The sequence below is a fragment of the Anomaloglossus baeobatrachus genome, unplaced genomic scaffold (genome assembly GCF_048569485.1).
Source record: "Anomaloglossus baeobatrachus isolate aAnoBae1 unplaced genomic scaffold, aAnoBae1.hap1 Scaffold_3562, whole genome shotgun sequence".
Lineage (NCBI taxonomy): Eukaryota > Metazoa > Chordata > Amphibia > Anura > Aromobatidae > Anomaloglossus > Anomaloglossus baeobatrachus.
The window spans coordinates 25,589-37,631 of NW_027442920.1; the positions used below are offsets into that span (position 1 = coordinate 25,589).

Genomic DNA, 12,043 nt, shown 5'->3' on the forward strand with positions numbered 1-12,043 from the left:
TCAATTCACCTGATTCATATTAGCCCGATTTAATGAATTGGAAGAAAGCATACGTCTTCATATGCACCTCAATTTGGCCCATTCACTTTTCACACTTCCTCCTTTTGTTTTTTATCTTTCACACTTTTGACTTTCTTTATTCATCCAAATAGCAAACTCATCACCACTCAACCTGACCAACTCGGCTATGTCCCCGTGCTGCAGTTCTCTGTCTTATCTAGATCATTTGCAATTGAATGGAATAGATCCCTTTTGGACAAAGTGGATTCACCTGCTGCTGCAGTGACCACAGGTGTGATAACATCTAGAATTGGCATCTGGTGCGATCTCTCCGCTTCCACTCCAAAGAAAGTTACCTGTTTATTCCTATCATGCATTGGTTTTTGGGGTTTTCTTTGAGTAATGATGATCTCTTTAGTAGTCTGTTGGCGCCCTCTCCTGGAGGAATAGTTTGCTTGCTCTTGGACATTCTAAAAGAGAGGTCATGATAGACATTGAGCTTCTGAGCTCAATTGGGGACAGTCATGGGTGATGAATGTTTGCAACCTACTGCGAAGCCTCATACCGCAATATAAGGAACGTCAAATACTAAGAAAGGGCGGCCTATGAAAGAATTACTACTTTCAATAAGTACACTTAAACGGCTAATTGGGAATAGAAAAACTGTAAAAAGCCCTCTGAGAAAGCCCCCCTCTAACCTTTGATAGTAAGCTTTTCTGTAGTCTGCCTGTTGATGTATTTTCCGTTTGAACTGTGCACAACATGAAGAGACGGAACACTGGCGGCTTGTCACAATGCCCCCCGATGACATCACAATAGCGCTGCTGCCTAGAAAACAAGCTGCGCAGAAGAAGTTGTTCTTTGGGTGGGAGGGTGGGCTAGTGGAAGGAGGGGGCAATCTCTTTTTTTCCCGGGTGGTAGGGGGATGACAGGAGAAGGGAAGCGGGTGGTGAGAAAGGTACAGAGGGCAGGGTTTGGGGGCTGGGAAGGAAAGGGAAAAGATTAGGGTTTGGGGATGATGAAAGGGCTTTCTACGGGTAAGGATGGCAAAGGGTGGCAGTGACGGAAAGTCAGGCAACCTGTCCTGTCCGTCTTTTTGTATCGTGAATTGGAAAGACTGCAAGGGGGAGGGGAGTTGCTTGCGCCCTAAAGGAGGAGTTATTCAGATTCATTGCAGTGGGCGGCGGCTGCAAAACGCACCATTCTTCTTGTTTTGGCTCTGCAAAGCAGCCTTTTCAAGGGTTGGCTTGGGTGACAAAATGTCTTGTGTAGGCGTGGGTTTGTCTCCCTCTCGCTCTCTCTCCCTAAGATGTGTCCGGCATAGGCCAGGGTGCCACTCGAGGCCCAAACCAATTCTGGTTATCGCTTCTCGGCCTTTTGGCTAAGATCAAGTGTAGTATCTGTTCTTATCAGTTTAATATCTGATACGTCCCCTATCTGGGGACCATATATTAAATGGATTTTTAGAACAGGGAGATGGAAAAAGAGCTTGCTCTGTCCACTCCACGCATTGACCTGGTATTGCAGTACCTCCAGGAACGGTGCACCCCTTCTTAACCCAGTTTCCAAAAGCAGAACTCAATTCACCTGATTCATATTAGCCCGATTTAATGAATTGGAAGAAAGCATACGTCTTCATATGCACCTCAATTTGGCCCATTCACTTTTCACACTTCCTCCTTTTGTTTTTTATCTTTCACACTTTTGACTTTCTTTATTCATCCAAATAGCAAACTCATCACCACTCAACCTGACCAACTCGGCTATGTCCCCGTGCTGCAGTTCTCTGTCTTATCTAGATCATTTGCAATTGAATGGAATAGATCCCTTTTGGACAAAGTGGATTCACCTGCTGCTGCAGTGACCACAGGTGTGATAACATCTAGAATTGGCATCTGGTGCGATCTCTCCGCTTCCACTCCAAAGAAAGTTACCTGTTTATTCCTATCATGCATTGGTTTTTGGGGTTTTCTTTGAGTAATGATGATCTCTTTAGTAGTCTGTTGGCGCCCTCTCCTGGAGGAATAGTTTGCTTGCTCTTGGACATTCTAAAAGAGAGGTCATGATAGACATTGAGCTTCTGAGCTCAATTGGGGACAGTCATGGGTGATGAATGTTTGCAACCTACTGCGAAGCCTCATACCGCAATATAAGGAACGTCAAATACTAAGAAAGGGCGGCCTATGAAAGAATTACTACTTTCAATAAGTACACTTAAACGGCTAATTGGGAATAGAAAAACTGTAAAAAGCCCTCTGAGAAAGCCCCCCTCTAACCTTTGATAGTAAGCTTTTCTGTAGTCTGCCTGTTGATGTATTTTCCGTTTGAACTGTGCACAACATGAAGAGACGGAACACTGGCGGCTTGTCACAATGCCCCCCGATGACATCACAATAGCGCTGCTGCCTAGAAAACAAGCTGCGCAGAAGAAGTTGTTCTTTGGGTGGGAGGGTGGGCTAGTGGAAGGAGGGGGCAATCTCTTTTTTTCCCGGGTGGTAGGGGGATGACAGGAGAAGGGAAGCGGGTGGTGAGAAAGGTACAGAGGGCAGGGTTTGGGGGCTGGGAAGGAAAGGGAAAAGATTAGGGTTTGGGGATGATGAAAGGGCTTTCTACGGGTAAGGATGGCAAAGGGTGGCAGTGACGGAAAGTCAGGCAACCTGTCCTGTCCGTCTTTTTGTATCGTGAATTGGAAAGACTGCAAGGGGGAGGGGAGTTGCTTGCGCCCTAAAGGAGGAGTTATTCAGATTCATTGCAGTGGGCGGCGGCTGCAAAACGCACCATTCTTCTTGTTTTGGCTCTGCAAAGCAGCCTTTTCAAGGGTTGGCTTGGGTGACAAAATGTCTTGTGTAGGCGTGGGTTTGTCTCCCTCTCGCTCTCTCTCCCTAAGATGTGTCCGGCATAGGCCAGGGTGCCACTCGAGGCCCAAACCAATTCTGGTTATCGCTTCTCGGCCTTTTGGCTAAGATCAAGTGTAGTATCTGTTCTTATCAGTTTAATATCTGATACGTCCCCTATCTGGGGACCATATATTAAATGGATTTTTAGAACAGGGAGATGGAAAAAGAGCTTGCTCTGTCCACTCCACGCATTGACCTGGTATTGCAGTACCTCCAGGAACGGTGCACCCCTTCTTAACCCAGTTTCCAAAAGCAGAACTCAATTCACCTGATTCATATTAGCCCGATTTAATGAATTGGAAGAAAGCATACGTCTTCATATGCACCTCAATTTGGCCCATTCACTTTTCACACTTCCTCCTTTTGTTTTTTATCTTTCACACTTTTGACTTTCTTTATTCATCCAAATAGCAAACTCATCACCACTCAACCTGACCAACTCGGCTATGTCCCCGTGCTGCAGTTCTCTGTCTTATCTAGATCATTTGCAATTGAATGGAATAGATCCCTTTTGGACAAAGTGGATTCACCTGCTGCTGCAGTGACCACAGGTGTGATAACATCTAGAATTGGCATCTGGTGCGATCTCTCCGCTTCCACTCCAAAGAAAGTTACCTGTTTATTCCTATCATGCATTGGTTTTTGGGGTTTTCTTTGAGTAATGATGATCTCTTTAGTAGTCTGTTGGCGCCCTCTCCTGGAGGAATAGTTTGCTTGCTCTTGGACATTCTAAAAGAGAGGTCATGATAGACATTGAGCTTCTGAGCTCAATTGGGGACAGTCATGGGTGATGAATGTTTGCAACCTACTGCGAAGCCTCATACCGCAATATAAGGAACGTCAAATACTAAGAAAGGGCGGCCTATGAAAGAATTACTACTTTCAATAAGTACACTTAAACGGCTAATTGGGAATAGAAAAACTGTAAAAAGCCCTCTGAGAAAGCCCCCCTCTAACCTTTGATAGTAAGCTTTTCTGTAGTCTGCCTGTTGATGTATTTTCCGTTTGAACTGTGCACAACATGAAGAGACGGAACACTGGCGGCTTGTCACAATGCCCCCCGATGACATCACAATAGCGCTGCTGCCTAGAAAACAAGCTGCGCAGAAGAAGTTGTTCTTTGGGTGGGAGGGTGGGCTAGTGGAAGGAGGGGGCAATCTCTTTTTTTCCCGGGTGGTAGGGGGATGACAGGAGAAGGGAAGCGGGTGGTGAGAAAGGTACAGAGGGCAGGGTTTGGGGGCTGGGAAGGAAAGGGAAAAGATTAGGGTTTGGGGATGATGAAAGGGCTTTCTACGGGTAAGGATGGCAAAGGGTGGCAGTGACGGAAAGTCAGGCAACCTGTCCTGTCCGTCTTTTTGTATCGTGAATTGGAAAGACTGCAAGGGGGAGGGGAGTTGCTTGCGCCCTAAAGGAGGAGTTATTCAGATTCATTGCAGTGGGCGGCGGCTGCAAAACGCACCATTCTTCTTGTTTTGGCTCTGCAAAGCAGCCTTTTCAAGGGTTGGCTTGGGTGACAAAATGTCTTGTGTAGGCGTGGGTTTGTCTCCCTCTCGCTCTCTCTCCCTAAGATGTGTCCGGCATAGGCCAGGGTGCCACTCGAGGCCCAAACCAATTCTGGTTATCGCTTCTCGGCCTTTTGGCTAAGATCAAGTGTAGTATCTGTTCTTATCAGTTTAATATCTGATACGTCCCCTATCTGGGGACCATATATTAAATGGATTTTTAGAACAGGGAGATGGAAAAAGAGCTTGCTCTGTCCACTCCACGCATTGACCTGGTATTGCAGTACCTCCAGGAACGGTGCACCCCTTCTTAACCCAGTTTCCAAAAGCAGAACTCAATTCACCTGATTCATATTAGCCCGATTTAATGAATTGGAAGAAAGCATACGTCTTCATATGCACCTCAATTTGGCCCATTCACTTTTCACACTTCCTCCTTTTGTTTTTTATCTTTCACACTTTTGACTTTCTTTATTCATCCAAATAGCAAACTCATCACCACTCAACCTGACCAACTCGGCTATGTCCCCGTGCTGCAGTTCTCTGTCTTATCTAGATCATTTGCAATTGAATGGAATAGATCCCTTTTGGACAAAGTGGATTCACCTGCTGCTGCAGTGACCACAGGTGTGATAACATCTAGAATTGGCATCTGGTGCGATCTCTCCGCTTCCACTCCAAAGAAAGTTACCTGTTTATTCCTATCATGCATTGGTTTTTGGGGTTTTCTTTGAGTAATGATGATCTCTTTAGTAGTCTGTTGGCGCCCTCTCCTGGAGGAATAGTTTGCTTGCTCTTGGACATTCTAAAAGAGAGGTCATGATAGACATTGAGCTTCTGAGCTCAATTGGGGACAGTCATGGGTGATGAATGTTTGCAACCTACTGCGAAGCCTCATACCGCAATATAAGGAACGTCAAATACTAAGAAAGGGCGGCCTATGAAAGAATTACTACTTTCAATAAGTACACTTAAACGGCTAATTGGGAATAGAAAAACTGTAAAAAGCCCTCTGAGAAAGCCCCCCTCTAACCTTTGATAGTAAGCTTTTCTGTAGTCTGCCTGTTGATGTATTTTCCGTTTGAACTGTGCACAACATGAAGAGACGGAACACTGGCGGCTTGTCACAATGCCCCCCGATGACATCACAATAGCGCTGCTGCCTAGAAAACAAGCTGCGCAGAAGAAGTTGTTCTTTGGGTGGGAGGGTGGGCTAGTGGAAGGAGGGGGCAATCTCTTTTTTTCCCGGGTGGTAGGGGGATGACAGGAGAAGGGAAGCGGGTGGTGAGAAAGGTACAGAGGGCAGGGTTTGGGGGCTGGGAAGGAAAGGGAAAAGATTAGGGTTTGGGGATGATGAAAGAGCTTTCTACGGGTAAGGATGGCAAAGGGTGGCAGTGACGGAAAGTCAGGCAACCTGTCCTGTCCGTCTTTTTGTATCGTGAATTGGAAAGACTGCAAGGGGGAGGGGAGTTGCTTGCGCCCTAAAGGAGGAGTTATTCAGATTCATTGCAGTGGGCGGCGGCTGCAAAACGCACCATTCTTCTTGTTTTGGCTCTGCAAAGCAGCCTTTTCAAGGGTTGGCTTGGGTGACAAAATGTCTTGTGTAGGCGTGGGTTTGTCTCCCTCTCGCTCTCTCTCCCTAAGATGTGTCCGGCATAGGCCAGGGTGCCACTCGAGGCCCAAACCAATTCTGGTTATCGCTTCTCGGCCTTTTGGCTAAGATCAAGTGTAGTATCTGTTCTTATCAGTTTAATATCTGATACGTCCCCTATCTGGGGACCATATATTAAATGGATTTTTAGAACAGGGAGATGGAAAAAGAGCTTGCTCTGTCCACTCCACGCATTGACCTGGTATTGCAGTACCTCCAGGAACGGTGCACCCCTTCTTAACCCAGTTTCCAAAAGCAGAACTCAATTCACCTGATTCATATTAGCCCGATTTAATGAATTGGAAGAAAGCATACGTCTTCATATGCACCTCAATTTGGCCCATTCACTTTTCACACTTCCTCCTTTTGTTTTTTATCTTTCACACTTTTGACTTTCTTTATTCATCCAAATAGCAAACTCATCACCACTCAACCTGACCAACTCGGCTATGTCCCCGTGCTGCAGTTCTCTGTCTTATCTAGATCATTTGCAATTGAATGGAATAGATCCCTTTTGGACAAAGTGGATTCACCTGCTGCTGCAGTGACCACAGGTGTGATAACATCTAGAATTGGCATCTGGTGCGATCTCTCCGCTTCCACTCCAAAGAAAGTTACCTGTTTATTCCTATCATGCATTGGTTTTTGGGGTTTTCTTTGAGTAATGATGATCTCTTTAGTAGTCTGTTGGCGCCCTCTCCTGGAGGAATAGTTTGCTTGCTCTTGGACATTCTAAAAGAGAGGTCATGATAGACATTGAGCTTCTGAGCTCAATTGGGGACAGTCATGGGTGATGAATGTTTGCAACCTACTGCGAAGCCTCATACCGCAATATAAGGAACGTCAAATACTAAGAAAGGGCGGCCTATGAAAGAATTACTACTTTCAATAAGTACACTTAAACGGCTAATTGGGAATAGAAAAACTGTAAAAAGCCCTCTGAGAAAGCCCCCCTCTAACCTTTGATAGTAAGCTTTTCTGTAGTCTGCCTGTTGATGTATTTTCCGTTTGAACTGTGCACAACATGAAGAGACGGAACACTGGCGGCTTGTCACAATGCCCCCCGATGACATCACAATAGCGCTGCTGCCTAGAAAACAAGCTGCGCAGAAGAAGTTGTTCTTTGGGTGGGAGGGTGGGCTAGTGGAAGGAGGGGGCAATCTCTTTTTTTCCCGGGTGGTAGGGGGATGACAGGAGAAGGGAAGCGGGTGGTGAGAAAGGTACAGAGGGCAGGGTTTGGGGGCTGGGAAGGAAAGGGAAAAGATTAGGGTTTGGGGATGATGAAAGGGCTTTCTACGGGTAAGGATGGCAAAGGGTGGCAGTGACGGAAAGTCAGGCAACCTGTCCTGTCCGTCTTTTTGTATCGTGAATTGGAAAGACTGCAAGGGGGAGGGGAGTTGCTTGCGCCCTAAAGGAGGAGTTATTCAGATTCATTGCAGTGGGCGGCGGCTGCAAAACGCACCATTCTTCTTGTTTTGGCTCTGCAAAGCAGCCTTTTCAAGGGTTGGCTTGGGTGACAAAATGTCTTGTGTAGGCGTGGGTTTGTCTCCCTCTCGCTCTCTCTCCCTAAGATGTGTCCGGCATAGGCCAGGGTGCCACTCGAGGCCCAAACCAATTCTGGTTATCGCTTCTCGGCCTTTTGGCTAAGATCAAGTGTAGTATCTGTTCTTATCAGTTTAATATCTGATACGTCCCCTATCTGGGGACCATATATTAAATGGATTTTTAGAACAGGGAGATGGAAAAAGAGCTTGCTCTGTCCACTCCACGCATTGACCTGGTATTGCAGTACCTCCAGGAACGGTGCACCCCTTCTTAACCCAGTTTCCAAAAGCAGAACTCAATTCACCTGATTCATATTAGCCCGATTTAATGAATTGGAAGAAAGCATACGTCTTCATATGCACCTCAATTTGGCCCATTCACTTTTCACACTTCCTCCTTTTGTTTTTTATCTTTCACACTTTTGACTTTCTTTATTCATCCAAATAGCAAACTCATCACCACTCAACCTGACCAACTCGGCTATGTCCCCGTGCTGCAGTTCTCTGTCTTATCTAGATCATTTGCAATTGAATGGAATAGATCCCTTTTGGACAAAGTGGATTCACCTGCTGCTGCAGTGACCACAGGTGTGATAACATCTAGAATTGGCATCTGGTGCGATCTCTCCGCTTCCACTCCAAAGAAAGTTACCTGTTTATTCCTATCATGCATTGGTTTTTGGGGTTTTCTTTGAGTAATGATGATCTCTTTAGTAGTCTGTTGGCGCCCTCTCCTGGAGGAATAGTTTGCTTGCTCTTGGACATTCTAAAAGAGAGGTCATGATAGACATTGAGCTTCTGAGCTCAATTGGGGACAGTCATGGGTGATGAATGTTTGCAACCTACTGCGAAGCCTCATACCGCAATATAAGGAACGTCAAATACTAAGAAAGGGCGGCCTATGAAAGAATTACTACTTTCAATAAGTACACTTAAACGGCTAATTGGGAATAGAAAAACTGTAAAAAGCCCTCTGAGAAAGCCCCCCTCTAACCTTTGATAGTAAGCTTTTCTGTAGTCTGCCTGTTGATGTATTTTCCGTTTGAACTGTGCACAACATGAAGAGACGGAACACTGGCGGCTTGTCACAATGCCCCCCGATGACATCACAATAGCGCTGCTGCCTAGAAAACAAGCTGCGCAGAAGAAGTTGTTCTTTGGGTGGGAGGGTGGGCTAGTGGAAGGAGGGGGCAATCTCTTTTTTTCCCGGGTGGTAGGGGGATGACAGGAGAAGGGAAGCGGGTGGTGAGAAAGGTACAGAGGGCAGGGTTTGGGGGCTGGGAAGGAAAGGGAAAAGATTAGGGTTTGGGGATGATGAAAGGGCTTTCTACGGGTAAGGATGGCAAAGGGTGGCAGTGACGGAAAGTCAGGCAACCTGTCCTGTCCGTCTTTTTGTATCGTGAATTGGAAAGACTGCAAGGGGGAGGGGAGTTGCTTGCGCCCTAAAGGAGGAGTTATTCAGATTCATTGCAGTGGGCGGCGGCTGCAAAACGCACCATTCTTCTTGTTTTGGCTCTGCAAAGCAGCCTTTTCAAGGGTTGGCTTGGGTGACAAAATGTCTTGTGTAGGCGTGGGTTTGTCTCCCTCTCGCTCTCTCTCCCTAAGATGTGTCCGGCATAGGCCAGGGTGCCACTCGAGGCCCAAACCAATTCTGGTTATCGCTTCTCGGCCTTTTGGCTAAGATCAAGTGTAGTATCTGTTCTTATCAGTTTAATATCTGATACGTCCCCTATCTGGGGACCATATATTAAATGGATTTTTAGAACAGGGAGATGGAAAAAGAGCTTGCTCTGTCCACTCCACGCATTGACCTGGTATTGCAGTACCTCCAGGAACGGTGCACCCCTTCTTAACCCAGTTTCCAAAAGCAGAACTCAATTCACCTGATTCATATTAGCCCGATTTAATGAATTGGAAGAAAGCATACGTCTTCATATGCACCTCAATTTGGCCCATTCACTTTTCACACTTCCTCCTTTTGTTTTTTATCTTTCACACTTTTGACTTTCTTTATTCATCCAAATAGCAAACTCATCACCACTCAACCTGACCAACTCGGCTATGTCCCCGTGCTGCAGTTCTCTGTCTTATCTAGATCATTTGCAATTGAATGGAATAGATCCCTTTTGGACAAAGTGGATTCACCTGCTGCTGCAGTGACCACAGGTGTGATAACATCTAGAATTGGCATCTGGTGCGATCTCTCCGCTTCCACTCCAAAGAAAGTTACCTGTTTATTCCTATCATGCATTGGTTTTTGGGGTTTTCTTTGAGTAATGATGATCTCTTTAGTAGTCTGTTGGCGCCCTCTCCTGGAGGAATAGTTTGCTTGCTCTTGGACATTCTAAAAGAGAGGTCATGATAGACATTGAGCTTCTGAGCTCAATTGGGGACAGTCATGGGTGATGAATGTTTGCAACCTACTGCGAAGCCTCATACCGCAATATAAGGAACGTCAAATACTAAGAAAGGGCGGCCTATGAAAGAATTACTACTTTCAATAAGTACACTTAAACGGCTAATTGGGAATAGAAAAACTGTAAAAAGCCCTCTGAGAAAGCCCCCCTCTAACCTTTGATAGTAAGCTTTTCTGTAGTCTGCCTGTTGATGTATTTTCCGTTTGAACTGTGCACAACATGAAGAGACGGAACACTGGCGGCTTGTCACAATGCCCCCCGATGACATCACAATAGCGCTGCTGCCTAGAAAACAAGCTGCGCAGAAGAAGTTGTTCTTTGGGTGGGAGGGTGGGCTAGTGGAAGGAGGGGGCAATCTCTTTTTTTCCCGGGTGGTAGGGGGATGACAGGAGAAGGGAAGCGGGTGGTGAGAAAGGTACAGAGGGCAGGGTTTGGGGGCTGGGAAGGAAAGGGAAAAGATTAGGGTTTGGGGATGATGAAAGGGCTTTCTACGGGTAAGGATGGCAAAGGGTGGCAGTGACGGAAAGTCAGGCAACCTGTCCTGTCCGTCTTTTTGTATCGTGAATTGGAAAGACTGCAAGGGGGAGGGGAGTTGCTTGCGCCCTAAAGGAGGAGTTATTCAGATTCATTGCAGTGGGCGGCGGCTGCAAAACGCACCATTCTTCTTGTTTTGGCTCTGCAAAGCAGCCTTTTCAAGGGTTGGCTTGGGTGACAAAATGTCTTGTGTAGGCGTGGGTTTGTCTCCCTCTCGCTCTCTCTCCCTAAGATGTGTCCGGCATAGGCCAGGGTGCCACTCGAGGCCCAAACCAATTCTGGTTATCGCTTCTCGGCCTTTTGGCTAAGATCAAGTGTAGTATCTGTTCTTATCAGTTTAATATCTGATACGTCCCCTATCTGGGGACCATATATTAAATGGATTTTTAGAACAGGGAGATGGAAAAAGAGCTTGCTCTGTCCACTCCACGCATTGACCTGGTATTGCAGTACCTCCAGGAACGGTGCACCCCTTCTTAACCCAGTTTCCAAAAGCAGAACTCAATTCACCTGATTCATATTAGCCCGATTTAATGAATTGGAAGAAAGCATACGTCTTCATATGCACCTCAATTTGGCCCATTCACTTTTCACACTTCCTCCTTTTGTTTTTTATCTTTCACACTTTTGACTTTCTTTATTCATCCAAATAGCAAACTCATCACCACTCAACCTGACCAACTCGGCTATGTCCCCGTGCTGCAGTTCTCTGTCTTATCTAGATCATTTGCAATTGAATGGAATAGATCCCTTTTGGACAAAGTGGATTCACCTGCTGCTGCAGTGACCACAGGTGTGATAACATCTAGAATTGGCATCTGGTGCGATCTCTCCGCTTCCACTCCAAAGAAAGTTACCTGTTTATTCCTATCATGCATTGGTTTTTGGGGTTTTCTTTGAGTAATGATGATCTCTTTAGTAGTCTGTTGGCGCCCTCTCCTGGAGGAATAGTTTGCTTGCTCTTGGACATTCTAAAAGAGAGGTCATGATAGACATTGAGCTTCTGAGCTCAATTGGGGACAGTCATGGGTGATGAATGTTTGCAACCTACTGCGAAGCCTCATACCGCAATATAAGGAACGTCAAATACTAAGAAAGGGCGGCCTATGAAAGAATTACTACTTTCAATAAGTACACTTAAACGGCTAATTGGGAATAGAAAAACTGTAAAAAGCCCTCTGAGAAAGCCCCCCTCTAACCTTTGATAGTAAGCTTTTCTGTAGTCTGCCTGTTGATGTATTTTCCGTTTGAACTGTGCACAACATGAAGAGACGGAACACTGGCGGCTTGTCACAATGCCCCCCGATGACATCACAATAGCGCTGCTGCCTAGAAAACAAGCTGCGCAGAAGAAGTTGTTCTTTGGGTGGGAGGGTGGGCTAGTGGAAGGAGGGGGCAATCTCTTTTTTTCCCGGGTGGTAGGGGGATGACAGGAGAAGGGAAGCGGGTGGTGAGAAAGGTACAGAGGGCAGGGTTTGGGGGCTGGGAAGGAAAGGGA

At 46.2% G+C, this 12,043-nt stretch overlaps 7 non-coding genes across 7 annotated transcripts; all 7 read left to right on the forward strand.

Annotated features, from left to right (window-relative positions):
• Nucleotides 1-1,361: 1,361 nt before the first annotated feature.
• On the forward strand, nucleotides 1,362-1,552 carry LOC142272834 (U2 spliceosomal RNA). The gene has a single exon (XR_012737630.1). It is a non-coding gene; the product is annotated as a U2 spliceosomal RNA (small nuclear RNA).
• Nucleotides 1,553-2,939: 1,387 nt separating this feature from the next.
• Nucleotides 2,940-3,130, forward strand: LOC142272835 (U2 spliceosomal RNA). Its single transcript, XR_012737631.1, has one exon. It is a non-coding gene; the product is annotated as a U2 spliceosomal RNA (small nuclear RNA).
• Nucleotides 3,131-4,517: 1,387 nt separating this feature from the next.
• LOC142272836 (U2 spliceosomal RNA) lies at nucleotides 4,518-4,708 on the forward strand. Its single transcript, XR_012737632.1, has one exon. It is a non-coding gene; the product is annotated as a U2 spliceosomal RNA (small nuclear RNA).
• Nucleotides 4,709-6,095: 1,387 nt separating this feature from the next.
• LOC142272837 (U2 spliceosomal RNA) lies at nucleotides 6,096-6,286 on the forward strand. The gene has a single exon (XR_012737633.1). It is a non-coding gene; the product is annotated as a U2 spliceosomal RNA (small nuclear RNA).
• Nucleotides 6,287-7,673: 1,387 nt separating this feature from the next.
• On the forward strand, nucleotides 7,674-7,864 carry LOC142272839 (U2 spliceosomal RNA). Its single transcript, XR_012737635.1, has one exon. It is a non-coding gene; the product is annotated as a U2 spliceosomal RNA (small nuclear RNA).
• A 1,387-nt stretch (nucleotides 7,865-9,251) lies between these two features.
• LOC142272840 (U2 spliceosomal RNA) lies at nucleotides 9,252-9,442 on the forward strand. The gene has a single exon (XR_012737636.1). It is a non-coding gene; the product is annotated as a U2 spliceosomal RNA (small nuclear RNA).
• Nucleotides 9,443-10,829: 1,387 nt separating this feature from the next.
• Nucleotides 10,830-11,020, forward strand: LOC142272841 (U2 spliceosomal RNA). Its single transcript, XR_012737637.1, has one exon. It is a non-coding gene; the product is annotated as a U2 spliceosomal RNA (small nuclear RNA).
• The last annotated feature ends 1,023 nt before the right edge of the window (nucleotides 11,021-12,043 follow it).